Source organism: Mustela lutreola, chromosome 1 (genome assembly GCF_030435805.1).
Source record: "Mustela lutreola isolate mMusLut2 chromosome 1, mMusLut2.pri, whole genome shotgun sequence".
Taxonomy (NCBI): Eukaryota; Metazoa; Chordata; class Mammalia; order Carnivora; family Mustelidae; genus Mustela; species Mustela lutreola.
In genome coordinates this window covers 230,688,098-230,706,224 of record NC_081290.1, presented here as the reverse complement: position 1 = coordinate 230,706,224, position 18,127 = coordinate 230,688,098, and positions in this window count along the sequence as shown.

Sequence of the window (18,127 nt, the reverse complement as noted above, 5' to 3'; positions counted from 1 at the left end):
TTTGGATCATTCAAACCCAAAGTGTTAAACAGCTGTTGAATGCTAGTTATGTTTACTCCTGGGTAAGATACTTTTGAGATTGCAGGAGCTCAGAGGTTACTGTTTTGGAATGGCAAGACATGCACACTAAGTAGCATTGTGTAGCAGTAAAGATGACACTTAGAGGATTAGTAGACAAGGAGCTTAATAACTCAGAAAAGAACCAGGATAATCATAATGGGCAACATTTCATAGTCCTTTGTAAGAACAGCAGGATTTAACTCAAGACACAGGCTAAGGAAGTTTCACCATTTTAGAGGATTTTATTTAGCTGTTTGAATGTCACTCATCATTTGCATGGTCATGGTACAAGTAATCCATAATTAAATGAACATTTAGTGGAGTTATTTCTGTCCTATCTTAAGAATGAGGATTTTTGGAGTGCCTGGGTGGCTCAGTGGGTTAAAGCCTCTGCCTTTGGCTCAAGTCATGATCCCAGGGTCCTGGGATCGAGCCCCGCATCGGACTCTCTGCTCAGCAGGAAGCCTGCTTCCTCCTTTCTCTCTGCCTGCCTGTCTGCCTGCCTACTTGTGATCTGTCTGCCAAATAAATAAGTTTTTAAAAAAATGAAGATTTTTTTTTTAAGATTTTATTTATTTATTTGGCAGAGAGAGTGAGCAAGAGAGAGAAGGAGCCAGGGGTAGGGGCAGAGGGAGAGGGAGAAGCAGACTCCTTGCTGAGCAGGGAGCCCAACATGGGACTCGATCCTGGGACTCTGGGATCATGACCTGAGCTGAAGGTAGATGCTTCACTGACTGAGCTACCCAGATGCCCCAAGAATGAGAAAGGAACAGGTATCAAGAATTGTTCCCAAAGGCAGTTTATGGGATATATTTTGGATTAGTGTAAATTCAACTCAGTTTTGTATATGCTCAATTTTGGCATATGGAGGAAGCAGGGTTCTTTGATGAAAGCCAAACAAGTTGGGAGGCAGAGGGGTCTGGATTCAAACTCCGTAAGGCACTGACTTTAGGTAAGGTACTCATCCTCCAAGAACTTGTTTCCTTGTCTTCATTTTTTACTTTTTTTTTTTTTTTAAGATTTTCATTTATTTAACACACAGAGAGAGATCACAAGTAGGCAGAGAAGCAGGCAGAGAGAGGGGGAAGCAGGCTCCCTGCTGAGCAGAGAGCCTGATGTGGGGCTTGATCTCAGGACCCCAAGACCATGACCTGAGCTGAAGGCAGAGACATAACCCTCTGAGCCACCCAGGTGCCCCTCATCTTTATTTATTTTTAGGAAGATTTTATTACTTATTTTAGAGGGAGCACTTAAGGGGTAGGAAGTGGGGCCAGGGGAAGAGGGAGAGAAAGACTCTCAAATGGACTCCATATTGGGTATGGATCCCAATGTGGGACTTGATCTCATGACCCTGAGATCATGACCTGAACTGAAATCAAGAGTTGGACATTCAACTGACTGAACCACCCACGTGCCCCTACTCCTTTACAGTGAGCTACGACCTACCTTAAAAGGTTTTAAGTCTTTAATGCAATACTCCACAGGCAGCTCCCAGTATTTGGACATATGTTAAACATACAGAATAACTCACACTTTTGAGTACCTACTATGTGTCAGGCACTGTTCAAGTGTAAGAAGTACTAGTATTGACTTTTTTTTTTAAGATTTTATTTATTTATTTGATAGAGACCACAAGTAGGCAGAAAGGCAGGCGAAGAGAGAAGGGGGGAAGCAGGCTCCCCGCTCAGCAGAGAGCCCGGTATGGGACTCGATCTCAGGATCCTGAGATCATGACCTGAGCTGAAGGCAGAGGCTTAACCCATTGAGCCACCCAGGCACCCCAAGAAGTATTAACTCTTAATGCTCATACAACCCTATGAAATAGGTACTTTTATTCCACTTTTATACATGAGAAAACTGAGGCAGAAAAGTTAAGTAACTTGTTCAAAGTCACAGAGTTAGCACATGACACAGATAAGCTATAAATCTTGACAATTTGGCTTCAGTGCCTCTAGTCTTAAACAATATTCTCTCTTGCTCTTGGCTCTATATTAGTTCACACTTAGATACTGGCCAGTGATGATTGATGTTCGCTTTCATAAATGAAAGTACAACTAGTTGTTCAGTTCCCAGATTGTGAGATGTGAAGGCGATCTTAATGTTTATCTAACTCAACTACTCATCTGCTGCTCAAGTCCTCTCTCCAGTATTGCTGCCAAGTGGTCTTGAATCTATAAACAAAGATTCCATTATGCTCAGTATACCATGCTTAGTAAATTACCAAGTTAGATAAGTATACTAATAAATGTTGAAGAATTTAAAGAGAGACTGGAATAAAGTAAAGTTTTCTGATTAATTTAAGATCACCAGGAAACTCTTCTAAATAGAACATAGTTCTCTAAGCAATGCATTTAGTTGGTCTTGGTTTAAATTAAGAACACTGTTTTCCTTTGAAAAAATATTGTCCAATTTGTGGCCTCATCTTTGACTTAACCTTGTAAGAAAATCAAGATAATATGGCACTTTTTATCCCAGTGAAGCCATGCTGCGGGTTCACAGGTAGAGAAGTAGCCCCTCACTGGCTACTCACTGATTGCACTGGGGTAGGAGAAGGCAGTGTTTTCCATTTTGAATATCAAAACCAGGTTTGGGGCCCCTGGCTGGCTCAATTGGAAGAGCATGGAACTCTTGATCTTGGAATCGTCAGTTCAAGCCCCGCATTGGGTGTAGAGATTACTTAAAAACAAACAAACAAACAAACAGGTTTTTCCAAAAGATTTGTGAAGTACATATAAAGACAGCATAATCATGGTATTGTTTTATTCTATCCGGGAGTGGGATGTACAGGAAGCTGAACCATTTTCCTGCAAACCATAAAACCTGATATGAGTGTGTTTCCAATTATATCTCTTAGTTATATTCTACCCATATATGGGGACTCTATCTTGTTTCATCCTTATGATAACCTGCAGAGTTTTTTTCTTCCTCATTTTGCAGAAAACAAGCCTAGTTTGCTTAGGTAGTATGCCCAGCATCTCTCAGTAAGGGAGTGAAGGGGGGCTAGAACCTAGGTCTTCAGACTTCACATTGTGTGACTTTTCCACCCCAATAAGAAGAATGTATTGGTCCACTCATAAGTGTACATTGAAAATGCTACGGATTTGCACAATAACCATGGTGGCTGCTGTGAAAGAAGAGAAGCCCATGACAAGTTCTTTGCCTTCCTGGGACAGACCATCACTGGAAGGGCAAACATGTGCATGTTTGTGCATTTCATATACTTTTGTTAAAAGTTTACTATGTGCCCAGCACTGTTGTGCTAGATGCTGGGGATACAAAGGTAAATTTTTTTTTAAAGATTTTATTTATTTATTTGACAGAGAGAGATCACAAGTAGGCAGAGAGGCAGGCAGAGAGAGAGAGAGAGAGGAGGAAGCAGGCTCCCTGCTGAGCAGAGAGCCCGATGCGGGACTCGATCCCAGGACCCTGAGATCATGACCTGAGCCGAAGGCAGCGGCTTAACCCACTGAGCCACCCAGGCGCCCCCAAAGGTAAATTTTTTGCCCTCGAGGAATTTACTGTGTAGTGGAGGGAGAGATGTAGACAAGTAATTAAAATGTGCTATGATACTAATATAATACTTTATTAATACTACTAATGATACTAATATAATAAGAATAATACTAATATAATACTTTCAAGAGTGCTTACCAGGGTGCAAAATTTGTGCAAGGCATCTAAATCCACTTTCTCTAATCCTTACAACACTTTCATTTACAAATGAAGTTAGGGAGTCTTAGAGAGTTACATGATTTGCCCAATAAGTGGCAGAGGTGAGATGTGTCTTCTTTTTCAAACATTTTATGTATTCATTTAGGGAGAGAGACTATGCCCATGAGCCTGGGAATGGGCAGAGGGAGAGACAATTTCCAGTAGACTGCGCTGAGCATGGAGCCCAGTGGGAGACTCAGTCCCACAACCCTGAGATCATGACCTGAGATGAAACTGAGTCAGACGCTTAGCCAGCTGAGCTGAGGTGCCCCTCTTTTTTCTTCTTTTAAAGATTTTATTTTAAAGTAATCTCTACACCTAACATGGGGCTCAAGCTTACAACCCTCAGATCAGGAGTTGAATGCTCCACCAACTAAACCAGCCAGGTATCCCATGATGGGCTGTTAGTAATAAATTTATAACGAAAAATTGGAGGAACTGAAATACTTGAATGACTGTGATTAGCAAAGCTATCTGGGAAGCTGACTCCCGGTCATATAGGTGTGGGAGTGAACAAAAGGAATAAAATGAATTGCACCTTGAAAATCATTGATCCCAGATAGGGATGATTTTGCCACACTGACTCTTGGCTACGATATCCTGGTTCTATCTTTATATTAGGAATACCATGCCTTTGGACTATACACTAGGCTAGAGACAGGCTCTCTCTCCTCTGGTTGGCCTGGAGAGCCAGAATTTGAATGCTTAGACTTTTTGACTTGCAGCCTGTCCATCCTCCTTGTAAAGGGGGTGTGTGCCCACAACTTGGTGTGGGCTGTTTGTGACTGCCTTAGGGATTAAGGATTCAGAGGACAAAGTGCTTAATCTGAGGTTTTTGAGAATAGGAGTTTGCCAGATGGGAAAGTGAAGCACATCCCAGGCAGAAGGAACAGGACATGTAGGCACGCAGGCATAAGGAAAGCATGGAGTGTTTAGAGATTATAAGTGGCTTAAGGAGAGGTTGTATAGTAGGCTATGAGGTCAAATAAGTGAGCGGAAGCCAGATCACAGAGGTCCTTGCTAAATAGTTTAGGGTCACTCTATAGACAATAGGAAGCCACTGAAGAATTTTAACTTTTCTGAATTGTACATTAGAAAAATCACCTTTTGTAGCTTGAAGAAAGAATTACCTGTATGAAGGAGGTCATTAGTCAGAGCGAAGTTGCACCTGCATCTTGAAATAAAGCAAGCAGAAGAAAATAATAGGGAGTTGGATTTAGTTCAGTTTTAGGCAAATGACTTTTTTTTTTTTTTAAGACTGATTGATTGATTGATTGATTTGGCAGACCCAGATCACGAGTAGGCAGAGAGGCAGTCAGAGAGAGAGGAGGAAGCAGGCTCCCTGCTGAGCAGAAAGCCCGATGCGGGGCTCAATCCCAGGACCCTGGGATCATGACCTGAGCCGAAGGCAGAGGCTTTAACCCACTGAGCCACCCAAGTGCTCCTAGGCAAATGACTTCTTGATTTCCACGGAAACTCAGGACAGGAATCGGGAGTAGCTTCATATTTGGAATGATTAGCCTTTTGCTGGGTCATCTCATGCTTGGAAATCCTCTGGCTCTTGCCTGAGCCATGGTCCTAGTTAAACCATGGAGATGGGATTGGTTCCACGGTTATACTAAGGATACATGTAGGCCATTCTCTGACGCACAAACACAAACTCTGATTTAGACCTGGAACTTACTGCATCTCCCTGGAATTCTTTGGGCAAAAATGACCCAAAGTTCCAGAATGGTCAACTAAATTCATCCCAAGTCATATTTATTATACATTTATTCCATTTCAAGTGCTTCCAATACTTTATGTTATTTAATGCTGATAATTTTGTGAGATGTAGATAGCAGCCCAATTTTGTGAATTAGGAAATTTGAGTGGCAGAGAGGCTGCCCACCTAGTGCATGGTAGAGCTGGGTCTACCCCAGGGTCAGACTGGTGGGCCTATCACTGTCCATTCTTGACCTGAGTTCTTTTCCAGTGGTTTAGAGCACAGTAAGCAGTATTACATATGTATCACAATTAGAGTGCATATCAGTCATTCACTGAACAGCCATTATACTTGGGACTGGTCAGTAATATGCTTTTACTTCTAGTGGTGAGTTTTTTTGCTGCAAACTCCAAAGCTCAACCCTAAAGTAAGGGAACAGCTATCCTGAATGAAGCTACATGAAGCCCCCTTACCCTTATTTAGAATTGTGCTAGCTCACAATATGAGTTATATGGTTTCCCAGCTTATAGAAGCAGCGGGGTAACTGGAGACATTTGCTTTTTTGCTATCAGGCAAGTGGTTATCACTTACTGGTTTTGTAGGAAGTACTTGACTTTAAAATTGGACATACTAGGGGCACCCGCGTGGCTCAGTCTATTAAGCATCCGACTGTTGATCGCAGCTTAGGTCTTGATTTCAGGATTGTGAGTTCAGGCCCCTCACTGGGCTCCATGCTGGGCATAGAGTGAGCGAGCATGGATACATACATACATACGTACATACATACATAAAAATAAAGTTGAACAGACTGGAGCTCAGTTCCTGTTGACGACTTGTGTGACATCTACAAAGTCATTTAACTTCTCTGGCCTCACTTTGCTCGTCTAGAAGATGAAGGTAATCGCTACCTCAAGATTGTTGTGAGGAGTAGAGATTGTAATGAAGTACCCAGTTTATAGTGTTTGGTCAGTAAATAAATGATAATGATTATTTTTTTCAAAGCAGTGCTTTGGGCTTTAACCTACATGGGAAAAATAAGTTGTCATTTATTTTCAGTTGTCTTTTATCAGCGTGTCCACTTTATGTTCTAGTCAACACATTTGAACTATCAAAACTAATGACAAAGCAAGGAGGAGGTGCTAATGAACCCAGTGTTTTGGTGGGCTTCCCCATGATTCTGCTCACCTGTCCCAAGTTCCTTTGTGATCTCCAGTACCCCTACCTTTCAGGTGGGCTGCTGCGTCATGCTGTACATCCTGGACTCTTCATTTCAACCACATTTCTACTTGAGACAGTTTAGAGGAAAGCCAGTGTTCTGAGTGTGTGTTCTATTTCCCCAAGTACAGACATCAGGGGGCGCCTTTATAAATGAAAAAATAAACAGATCTCCAACAGGAAAGAGGCCTCCCTCTGCCTCTGCCAATGATGTATGGGGTGCTCAGGCAGTAGTCACGCCTGGAGTTTGAGCCCATCTGTTTTCTCTGTTCACCTCCTGAGTACTGTCCCCTTGTGGTTTGCATCATTCCCAGAGACCAGCCAACTCCAACCCTCCTCTAGCCACTTGGTCAATAGCTGTCTTATTTAAACACACTCCTTCTCTTTGGGTGCCAGATGTTAAGTTTCAAGGCAGCAGAGGCCAGGCTGGCTAATGCTGTGACACCTGCTTTAGCAGGCAAGCCAGTCAGCTGCTGCTTCTGATGTTGTTGGCCCTTTTTCATGGACAGCATCAGGGTTTCACCCCACCAAGCACACACACAGGCAGCTGAGGGAGCCTCATAAATTATGGTTTTGTTTGTTTACTCAGGGCAAGCAGCGTGGTGTAGTGGAAAGAGCCCTGCACTTTGAAGCAGAAAACATGGGTTTGAGTCCTCACTGGTTATGTGATTTTGTCTTCAGAGCACCTCTTTCTCTGTAGATTTATAGTGTCTGAGATGGTGATAAGTGCTATTTGTTTATCTGCTTATTGGCCATCTCTTCTACCACGATGTAAATTTCAGTGAGTCAGGGGCTGTCTTGGCCATCATTCTAACTCCAGCACCTAGGACAGTGCCTAGAACATAGTAGGTTCTTAGAAAATATTTATTGAGGGGCACCAGGGTGGCGCAGTTGGTTAAGCATTCAACTCTTGGTTTTGGCTCAGATTGTGATCTTGGAGTGGTGATCTTGGTGGTGGGATCAAGCCCTGCTCTGTCTCCATGCTCAGCAGGGGGTCAGCTTGAGTATTTTTTTTTCTCTCCTTCCCTTTGCCTGACCCCTTGTGTATGTGCACTCTCTCTCTCAAATAAGTAAATAAATCTTGAAAAATAATACTTATTGGGGTGCCCGGATGGTTCAGTTGGTTAAGCGTCTGCCTTTGGCTCAGGTCATGATCCCGGGATCCTGGGATCAAGCCCCACATGGGGCTCCCTGCTCAATGGGGAGTCTTCTTCTCCTTCTCCCTCTGCCTGCCTCTTCTACTTGTGCACTCTCTTGCTCTCTTTCTCTCCTTGTCAAATAAATAAATAAAATCTTTAAATAATAATATTTATTGAATGAACTCTGAATATAAATAATAATATTTATTGGTGAACTCTGAAACTACCTTGTCTCCCTACTATGATCCTTGAAAAGTCTTATCTTCTCTGGGCCTTAGTTTTGTCAGCTGTAAAATGAAGGCATCAGATCTCTGTTCCTCGTGCTCTAAGATAATAAGGATTTGCTCATTTAACAAATTATTTCGGGCCTCTATTCTGGGCACTCTGCTAAGCCCTGAAAATATAGTCACGAACACGTCATAAACAGAACTGCACTCATGGGGTTTTGAAAGGGAGAGGCTGGCTACCAAGTAAGCAATGGGGTAAACATGTATTTAAGGACCATTGTGATAAGACTTACAAAGGATCTGCAGAGGGCTGCAAGAGGATTTAATTAATAGGGAGAACCTATTCATGCTGGGGGGTAGTCTGGGAAGATGACCTGATGAAAGTGACATTTAAGCTCTGGTTCTACAGCTCAATAGGAAAAAGGAGTATGGGATTTCAGCCAGAAGGAAGGGCTTATGTGAAAACCCTGGGGAAAAGTGTTGCTGGAACAATGACCAATAAGGAGGTTGTGCCCAAGATGAGGCTAGAGAGGTAGGCTGGGCTAGACTATTGGGACCTTTGTTGGAGGTGGTAAGGATTTTGTCATTCTAAAGGCAAAGGGAAGCCAGTAAAAATAATTCCTATCAGTATGGAGCGCTCACTAGTACAGACAAAAAGGAAAGTTGGATCTCCTCCTTATGTGTATGTCCAGTGTGATAGGGCAGATAGATAGTACTCCATTTTGTAGATGAAGAAAGGGAAATTAAGTGATTTTGCAAGTCACAGGTAGAGCTTAGTCTTTTTTTTTTTTTTTAATTTTTTATTTTTTATAAACATATATTTTTATCCCCAGGGGTACAGGTCTGTGAATCACCAGGTTTACACACTTCACAGCACTCACCAAATCACATACCCTCCCCAATGTCCATAATCCCACCCCCTTCTCCCAAACCCCCTCCCCCCGGCAACCCTCAGTTTGTTTCGTGAGATTAAGAGTCACTTATGGGGGCGCCTGGGTGGCTCAGTGGGTTGGGCTGCTGCCTTCGGCTCAGGTCATGGTCTCAGGGTCCTGGGATCGAGTCCCACATCGGGCTCTCTGCTAGGCAGGGAGCCTGCTTCCTTCTCTCTCTCTCTGCCTGCCTCTCAGTGTACTTGTAATTTCTCTCTGTCAAATAAATAAATAAAATCTTTTAAAAAAAAATAAAAAAAATAAAAAAAAAGAGTCACTTATGGTTTGTCTCCCTCCCAATCCCATCTTGTTTCATTTATTCTTCTTCTACCCACTTAAGCCTCCATGTTGCATCACCACTTCCTCATATCAGGGAGATCATATGATAGTTGTCTTTCTCTGCTTGACTTATTTCGCTAAGCATGATACGCTCTAGTTCCATCCATGTTGTTGCAAATGGCAAGATTTCATTTCTTTTGATGGCTGCATAGTATTCCATTGTGTATATATACCACATCTTCTTGATCCATTCATCTGTTGATGGACATCTAGGTTCTTTCCATAGTTTGGCTATTGTGGACATTGCTGCTATAAACATTCGGGTGCATGTGTCCCTTTGGATCACTACATTTGTATCTTTAGGGTAAATACCCAATAGTGCAATTGCTGGGTCATAGGGCAGTTCTATTTTCAACATTTTGAGGAACCTCCATGCTGTTTTCCAGAGTGGCTGCACCAGCTTGCATTCCCACCAACAGTGTAGGAGGGTTCCCCTTTCTCCGCATCCTCGCCAGCATCTGTCATTTCCTGATTTGTTAAAATTTTTGTCCACATCTCTCAATACTCTTCCATGTTTAGAGAATTGAGAGCTTTTTCCCCCCTCTCAAATCCTCCAAATGGCTAAATTTTAGACCTAAATATCTTGTAATAATAACTCTCATCTGAAAATTGTAAACAACTTTTAAGCAAGTCTGATAGAGACAAATTTCTCCTGAGCAATTTCTCCTGCTTACATTTTGGGGAACTACAACCAAATTTTTGATGCATTTTTAGTTGTCCTTAGGAAGGATTTCTAGGAATTGTGTCAAAGGGTTGTGTCAAAGGACGTATGTTCTTAAAGAACTCTTGACACATACTGCCTGGTTGCCCCACCCCACCCCCCCGCCAAGGTTGTACCAATTTTGATGCTCATCATCAGTATATAAAAATGACTTTCTCAGTGCTTCAAATTATGACTCTCACTGCTTTAAGCCAATCTTAATTTCTTAAGCAAAGCTAAATAAAGCTGAGTTTCCAATTGTTTTGTTCATTTGGAGACAGGAAATTCAACTAGGCTTTCACAGTATTAATTGGGGGAAGAAAGTTAAGCTAGAGAGATAGCACCCAAGGGAAGCAGGAAACTCCCAGAGGCCTAGGAGCCAGAAAGTACCTCCTGTGAAGTCTGGTCATTCACTGACACGAGGCACTCTTTTGTATGTACAGTTGGTGCTGTTCACAACTTGGTGTGGTTCCTGGGGACATAAGTAGGGACTCTAAAGCTGAAAGATCTCTTAAAAACACCGAGAAAGAAGAAGCTCTTTTCCAGCATAAGCTGAGTTGGTGGAAAGAGCAACAATGAGTTACGACTACCAGAAGAATCAAGAGAGTATCAGCATGGGCTTTGTTAGCTCTGCAAGTGGGGATGCAGACCTAAGAATCAGAGATCTTGGTGGCATGATGGGCCTGGAACTTTATCTCCCTACAGTGCCTTGCACAGAGTAGGGGCTCTGGGAGTGTTTCAGAGCCAAGCTTAGTTAACAGTAATTTGCTATTAATTCAGATATTTGATATGCAAAGCAATGGAAATGAAGATTAAGGCATGGTTCATGTCCCCACAGATCTTCCAATCTAGTGATGGTTAACCAAAAGTTATAAGCAATTACAAAATACTAAGAGGAGGGATAGGAGAGGAGAAGTACAGGGTACCATGAAAGTATATAGCAGGGGTCCCCCATGTCTAGCCTTAGTGGCTATAGTAGGATATAGGGTAATTTCAATGAAGACAGGGCTGTATATACCTTATTCATTGTTGTATCCCAGTACCTGCTATATGAGGGGTGCCCCATAAACATTTGATGAATGAATCAACAAAGGAATGAATGAATGATGTGCTGTCTAAATTGGTAAGCCCAGTGGAGGATGGGAATAATGTTTCATACAGAGATAAAGGCAAGGTAAAGGACTGGATAGATTAAGAAAGTAGGTTGATGAAGCTGAAGCAAAGTCAAGGGAACACAGAGAAACAAGATTCAAGGGTGAAGAGGTCAAAGGAAGTCAGGCTAAGGAGGATCTTCTAAGGTCTGTAAGGGACTTTGGATTTTTTTGTAAGAAACAAGAAACCAAGGTAAGTTATTGAGCAAGGAAGTGATATAATCAGATGACAGAGCTAACAGTAGTTAGTTATTACATGTCAGCCATATGCTAGAGACTTTATATATAATATCTCTTATTTCAGAACAACCCTGCAAGGTATATGTAATCCTCTATTCTATAGATGAGATAATGTGGCCTACCTAAAGTCGAATAGCACATCTGGGATTGAAATCAAGGCTTGTGTATTCTTTCCACTAGATCCCACTGCCTCCCTACTGCTTGATAGTCTCACTTTCATTTCTTGTGAAAATGCCTTCCCCTGGTCCTTGACTCCAAGAACACCAACCTTTAGCTAGGCATGTGAGTAGCTGGTTAGGACAATCCAAAGCCTACACATTATGCCACTGCTGCTGAATTTATACGATGGTGAGAACTTGTCGCTTCAAGTATGATTCTTCACCTGTCTGTGTTCAATCATATCTGCCCCATACAGATTTTAGCACATTATACCATAACCATAGTATTAACACAGCAGTCATTTGTGGAGCTTCTGCAAAGTGCAGGCACTATCAGGAATTCATATATATATATATATTTTTTTTTCATCTTAAAAACAATATTTTGAAGGTAGCTATAATTAACATGATTTTGACATGAAAAAAATTAAGGCCAAAAGAGGTTAAGTGACTTGTCCAAGATCACACAGTTAAAAAATGATGAGAGGGTCATGCAGAGTAAATGATACTAAATTAGCTCTTATGCCACAAACAACTGTAAAATTGGATACAACGTATGAAATAATTGTCTTCAGATGTTGGACAACAGACAGAGTAGGAATATCATCCCTAATAGAAATAAAACAAGTGATGTACCTCATTATCAATGAATTTGGAAGCATTTTCTAGGTCCTGATGCAGGGATTTGCTAGGATGAGGAAACAAATCAGAGTTCAGGATTATTGAGGCAGGTGAAATTTGCAGGGCAGGGTTTCAAAAGCTGGTATAGAAAAGGAGCTCCGAAATATGCATAGGTGTCCCCTATACATAGATAGGTAGATAATCCACAAGGCCAAACAGAGAACAACTACTGGAGAACCATGAGCTAAACAACTACTACTATATGCAGAAAACTGGGGTATGTTTGAGTTATAACCACCTGGAGTGTGGAGATCTCTTTGAGTATTCCAAGCATCCAGTAGAGCTCTCAGAAATTCCAAGCCTTAAAGGCAGGTCTAATCTAGCCCTGGAGTAAAGGCTACTCTAGGAGTACCCTAACAGGCTTTAAAATTGTCCTCAAAAGGATCAGGTTCATCCACAACTAAATGATCTGCCTGCCAGAGCAAAACTCAGCATCCCATTAAGGAAGACAACAAAATCCCCACCCAACAATGTAGCATCCATAGTGTCTAGCACAAAATATACTAATAAACATGCAAAGAAGCAGAAAAATGTGACTCATAATCTGAAAAATAATTTAGTAGAAATACAGCCATATGTAACATTAATGTTTGCAGTTAACAGACAGCTTAAATTAGTTATAAACATGTTCGGGGCATTAGAGAAAAGTATAAACATAATGAAGAAGAATAAGGAATCTCAATGGGGAACCAAAAATTATCCAAAAAGAGTTAAATAGAAATAGAACTGGAAAATAAGTTTTGAAAAATTCAGTGCGTGAGGCACCTAGGTGGCTCAGTTGGTTAAGCCTCCTACTCTTGATTTCAGCTCAGGTCATGATCTCAAAGTCCTGGATAGAGCCCCCGCATTGGGCTCCCCACTCTTTCTTCCTCTTTCTGCTTGTCTGCCTCTCCCTTTGCCCATTCCCCACACTCACACCCAATCTCTATCTAAAATACATATTTTTAAAAAATTCACTGCCTGATCTGCAATCACAATCACAATCACAGCAAGTTATTTTGTGAACATGGATAAACCAATTCTAAAGTTTATATGGAGAGGTAGAAGATCTCCAGAATAGCTAACACAATATTGAAGAAGAAGAACAAAGTTCAGAGTCACTCCCTGACTTGAAGACTTATTATAAAGCTGTAGTAATCAAGACAGTGTGATGTTGGTAAAAGAATAGACAGATCAATGAAACAGCATAGAGAGTCCCAAAGTAGACCCATATAACTATATAGTCCATTGATTATTGATACAGGAGCACAGGCAATATATGGAGCAAAGATAGTCTTTTCAACAAATGGTGATGAAACAACTGTGTCGCGCTCTCCCTGCCTGCAGAGATGACGCAATACCAACACACAGGTCGATGCACAAGCTCTTGTTTATTCCCTGGTCGATCTTTCTCCTCCCTTTCTTTCTCCTTCCTCTGTGGGGAAGTTCCCTTGCCTTATATAGGGCATAACAGCCAATTACAGAGGTGTTCACGTGAACAGAAGGGATACAGCCAATCACAGAGGTGTTTACGTGAACAGGAGGTATCTGGAGCTCCTAGGCAGTGGTGGCATGTGGTGTTCATGTGACAAGCACGAGGTCACGTGTGGCCAGGGCGGATGTTTTTAGGCTGTCTGTACTGCTCCGGCGCCATCTTGGGGGCGTGACCCCGACACAGCTGGACTTTCACATGGGAGAAAAGATCTAGACACAGAAATTCTTTTTTTTTTTTTTTTTAAAGATTTTATTTATTTATTTGACAGAGAGAGATCACAAGTAGGTAGAGAGGCAGGCAGAGAGAGAGGAGGAAGCAGGCTCTCTGCTGAACAGAGAGCCCGATGCGGGACTCGATCCCAGGACTCTGAGATCATGACCTGAGCCGAAGGCAGCGGCTTAACCCACTGAGCCACCCAGGCGCCCTAGACACAGAAATTCTACCCTTCACAAAAATTAACTCAAGATGGATCATAGACCTAAATATGAAACACAAAACCTTAAAACTCCTAGAAGATAACATAGGAGAAAACCTAGATGACCTTGAGTATGGTAATTACTTTTTAACGTCAAAATATCAAAAACACAATCAAAGAAAGAATTGATAAGATAGACTTCATTAAAAATTAAAGGCTTTAAAAAAAAAGAAAAGCTTTTGCTCTGTGAAGGTTACTCTTAAGAGAGAGAGAAAATAAGTCACAGACTTAGAGAAAATATTTGCAACAGATAAATCTGATATAAGACTATTATTCAAAATATATAAAGAACTCCTAAAACTCACCAAGGAAACAACCAAATTTTTTTAAAAATAGGAAAAATACTTAAACAGACATATGACCAAAGAAGAAAATACTCATGACAAATAAACATATGAAAAGATGTTCTACATCATTTGTCATTAGGGAATTATAGATTAAAATAATAATGAAAAAAATAATAATGAGATACCACTATACACGTATTAGGCCAAAATCCACAACACTGACAACACCAAATGTTGGCAAGGATGTGGAGCATTAGGAACTTTCATTCGTTGCTAGTAGAAATGCACAATGGTACAGTCACTTGGAAGATAGGAAGTTTCTTACAAAACAGTCTTACCGTATGATCCAGCAATTGTGCTCTTTGATATTTACCCAAATGAAGTGAAACTTATATCCACACAAAAATTTTATGTCTACACAAAAACCTGTACCTGGATGTTTAGGGCAGCATTATTCATACATAAATTAAGAACTAGCAGAACCGAAAAAAGTAGATAAATCCACAGTTTAGGTGGATACAGAAAAATGAAGGCACGACCTCTGGAGTGGCAGAGTAAGGAGCTCAAAAAATCCTATAAAAAACCCAGAACATTAAAACTGAACAAAATTGTCAAAAACAAAAGGGATCAAGGGCTTACAACAAATTGAGAAGCACTTATTCATGAAAAACTACTGAACCTTTGGTAAGAACAGTGGCCGTCTATGACGTCTTAGCCTGTGGCTGTTCCTAACCCTTTCCCCCTGCCCCCACACTACCACCCTAGCTCACCTACCTCTGTAAGTGTTCTACAGAGAGAGGCAAGTCATGGAAAACTGCGTCTTTGCTTTGGCAAGATGCTCCCTTGATTTGAAAAACCCTATGCCCGGGGGCATTGCAAGAAACAGAGCAATCTCAATGGCAAAACAAAAAACAAAACAAGGAAGGACAACAATTCAGCTAGCTTGAGGTTCAGGTCCTGGTTAGGGCAAGAGGACAGAAATTTAGCAGAGTTATACATGGAATGATACAGTCATAGTGGGTCTTGATAAGTTCCCACGTATTTCTGACAAAGCACATACATGAACAGGAGGGCAGAGTGCTGTGGCTGTCCACATATTCCTGGTGGAGCTTGAGACCACGTAGACAGGCAAAGGAATACAGTAGTTCCTAACAGAAAGTAAAAGCTGTCGCAGACTTATAAACTCCCTGAATTTTGAATGTACTCTCACACACACACATTAGATTTATCACAGAGCCATTGAAGAAGGTGTAAGTCTTATGGGCTCAAAGTATTTGAGCACATCCTCTGACCAGTCATTGGCTGACTACTTAGCAATGCAGATACAGAGGCAAGGAAGCAAGATGTAAATATAACAGGAATTTTATTTATTTACTTATTTTTAAAGGTTTTATTTATTTATTTGACAGAGATCACAAGTAGGCAGAGAGACAGGCTGAGGGAAAGGGAGAAGCAGGCCCCCTGCTGAGCAGAGAGCCCGATGTAGGGCTCAATCCCAGGACTCTGGGATCATGACCTGAGCCAAAGGCAGAGGCTTTAACCCACTGAGCCACCCAGGCACCCCCATAACAGGAATTTTTTTTTTTAAATTAGAAAGACAACAATGACTGCACAATGCAGCTTCCACAGATCTAGTCGTGGCCAGTTACTAAGCAACCAAAAGCAACAACAGTCTGTAGGGAGAAAATATCAGATTTCAGAATGTCCAGAACATATTATCAAACAAACCAAAAAATGAGATACACAAAGAAATGGGAAACTATGGCCCATATTTGGGGAAAAATGCACTCAGAACAATAATATATAAGACTTTAAAAAAACTTAACTAATTTGACTTCACTGACATTTGCAAAACAGGACACTCAACTGCAGAAGGCTTATTCTTTTGAAGTGCAAGTGGAAGATAATCATTTGTATTTTTACAAAATTTAACACCTATTGTTTTCTTAAAAAGTTTATTTAAGTAATCTCTACACCTAAGGTGGGGCTCAGACTCAGCCCCAAGATCAAGAGCTGCACCCTCTTCCACCCAAGTCACCAGGCACCCCTTAACACCTATTGTTGTTGATGAGAAGAAAGAAACTTTCCCCAAACTGAAACAGAACAAAACATAATCTATAAAGCTGGATCTATAAGAATTCTATGGCTAAGTGATACTTCGTAGTGAAATATTGAACACTTTCCCACCAAGTTTAGGAGCAAGGCAATGATATCAGCTATCATCAATTCACTCAATACTATATTCTTGGAGGTTCTGGCCAATGTAATAGGATGAGAAAAGTAGCTAAAAGACATTAAAATTAAAAAGGAAGTAAACTTTTATTTTCAAAGAGCATGATCAAATAAATAGAAAAATCTAAGAAATATAACCAAAAAAATCCGACTTAAGGCAATAGTGAATTTAGTAAAGTGACAGAATATCAGGTCAACATATATGATCACTTGCAGGGCGCCTGGGTGTCTCAGTGGGTTAAGCCTATGCCTTCGGCTCAGGTCATGATCTCAGGGTCCTGGGATCTAGTCCCGGATCAGGCGCTCTCCTGGGCAGGGAGCCTGCTTCTTCCTCTCTCTCTGACTGCTGCTCTGCCTACTTGTGATCTGTCAAATAAATAAAATCTTAAAAAAAAAAAAAGAATCAATTGTATTTATATATACTAACAATAAACAATTGGAAAATTTTAAAAATACTATCTATAATAGCATTGAAAACATAAAGTAGGGGCATCTGGATGGCTCAGTTTGTTAAGTGACTACCTTTGGCTCAGGTCATGATCCTGGAGTCCTGGGATTGAGTCCCTTACCAGGCTTCCTGCTAGCAGGAGTCTACTTCTCCTGCTAACATCTCTCCTCTCATGGTCTCTCTCTCTGTCTCTCTCTCAAATGAATAAATAAAATATTTTCTAAAAAAAGAAAACAAAGTATTTAGGGATAAATAGAACCTACAAATACTGAATAGAGAAATCAAAGAAATTCAGAATTAATGGAAAAATATACCATGCTCATGGGTTGGAAGAACACAATACTGTTAAATTTTTTTTAAAGATTTTATTTGTTTGTTTGACAGAGACACAGCAAGAGAGGGAACACAAGCAGGGGGAGTGGGAGAAGGAGAAGCAGGTTTCCCTGTGATCAGAGAGCCTGATATGGGGCTTGATCCCAGGACTCTCGGATCATGACCTGAGCTGAAGTCAGACACTTAATGACTGAGCACCCAGGCACCCCACAATACTGTTCCTCAAATTGATCAATACATTCAAAGCAATTTCTAGTCATACTTTTTTTTTTTAGAAACTGACAGGTTGGTACAAATATTTATACGGAAATATAAAAGCTCTAGAATAAGCAGTCTTGAAATAAGATAGAGGTGAAGAATTTACATTACCTGATTTCTGTCTGGGCTTACAGAAACGCTACACTAGTTAAGACATTGTGGTGCTGGCATAAAGATAGGAAAGATAAATCATTGGGACAGAATGCTAAGTCTAGAAATGGTATTGAATTGATTTCATCCAAAAAGCAAAAGCAATTCAATGTAGAAAGAAAAGTATGTTCAACACACAGTGCTAAAAAAATTGCTATGAAATTTTTTCTAGAAGATTATTTTCATGATCTTTGGATAGCGAAAGATTTCTTAGA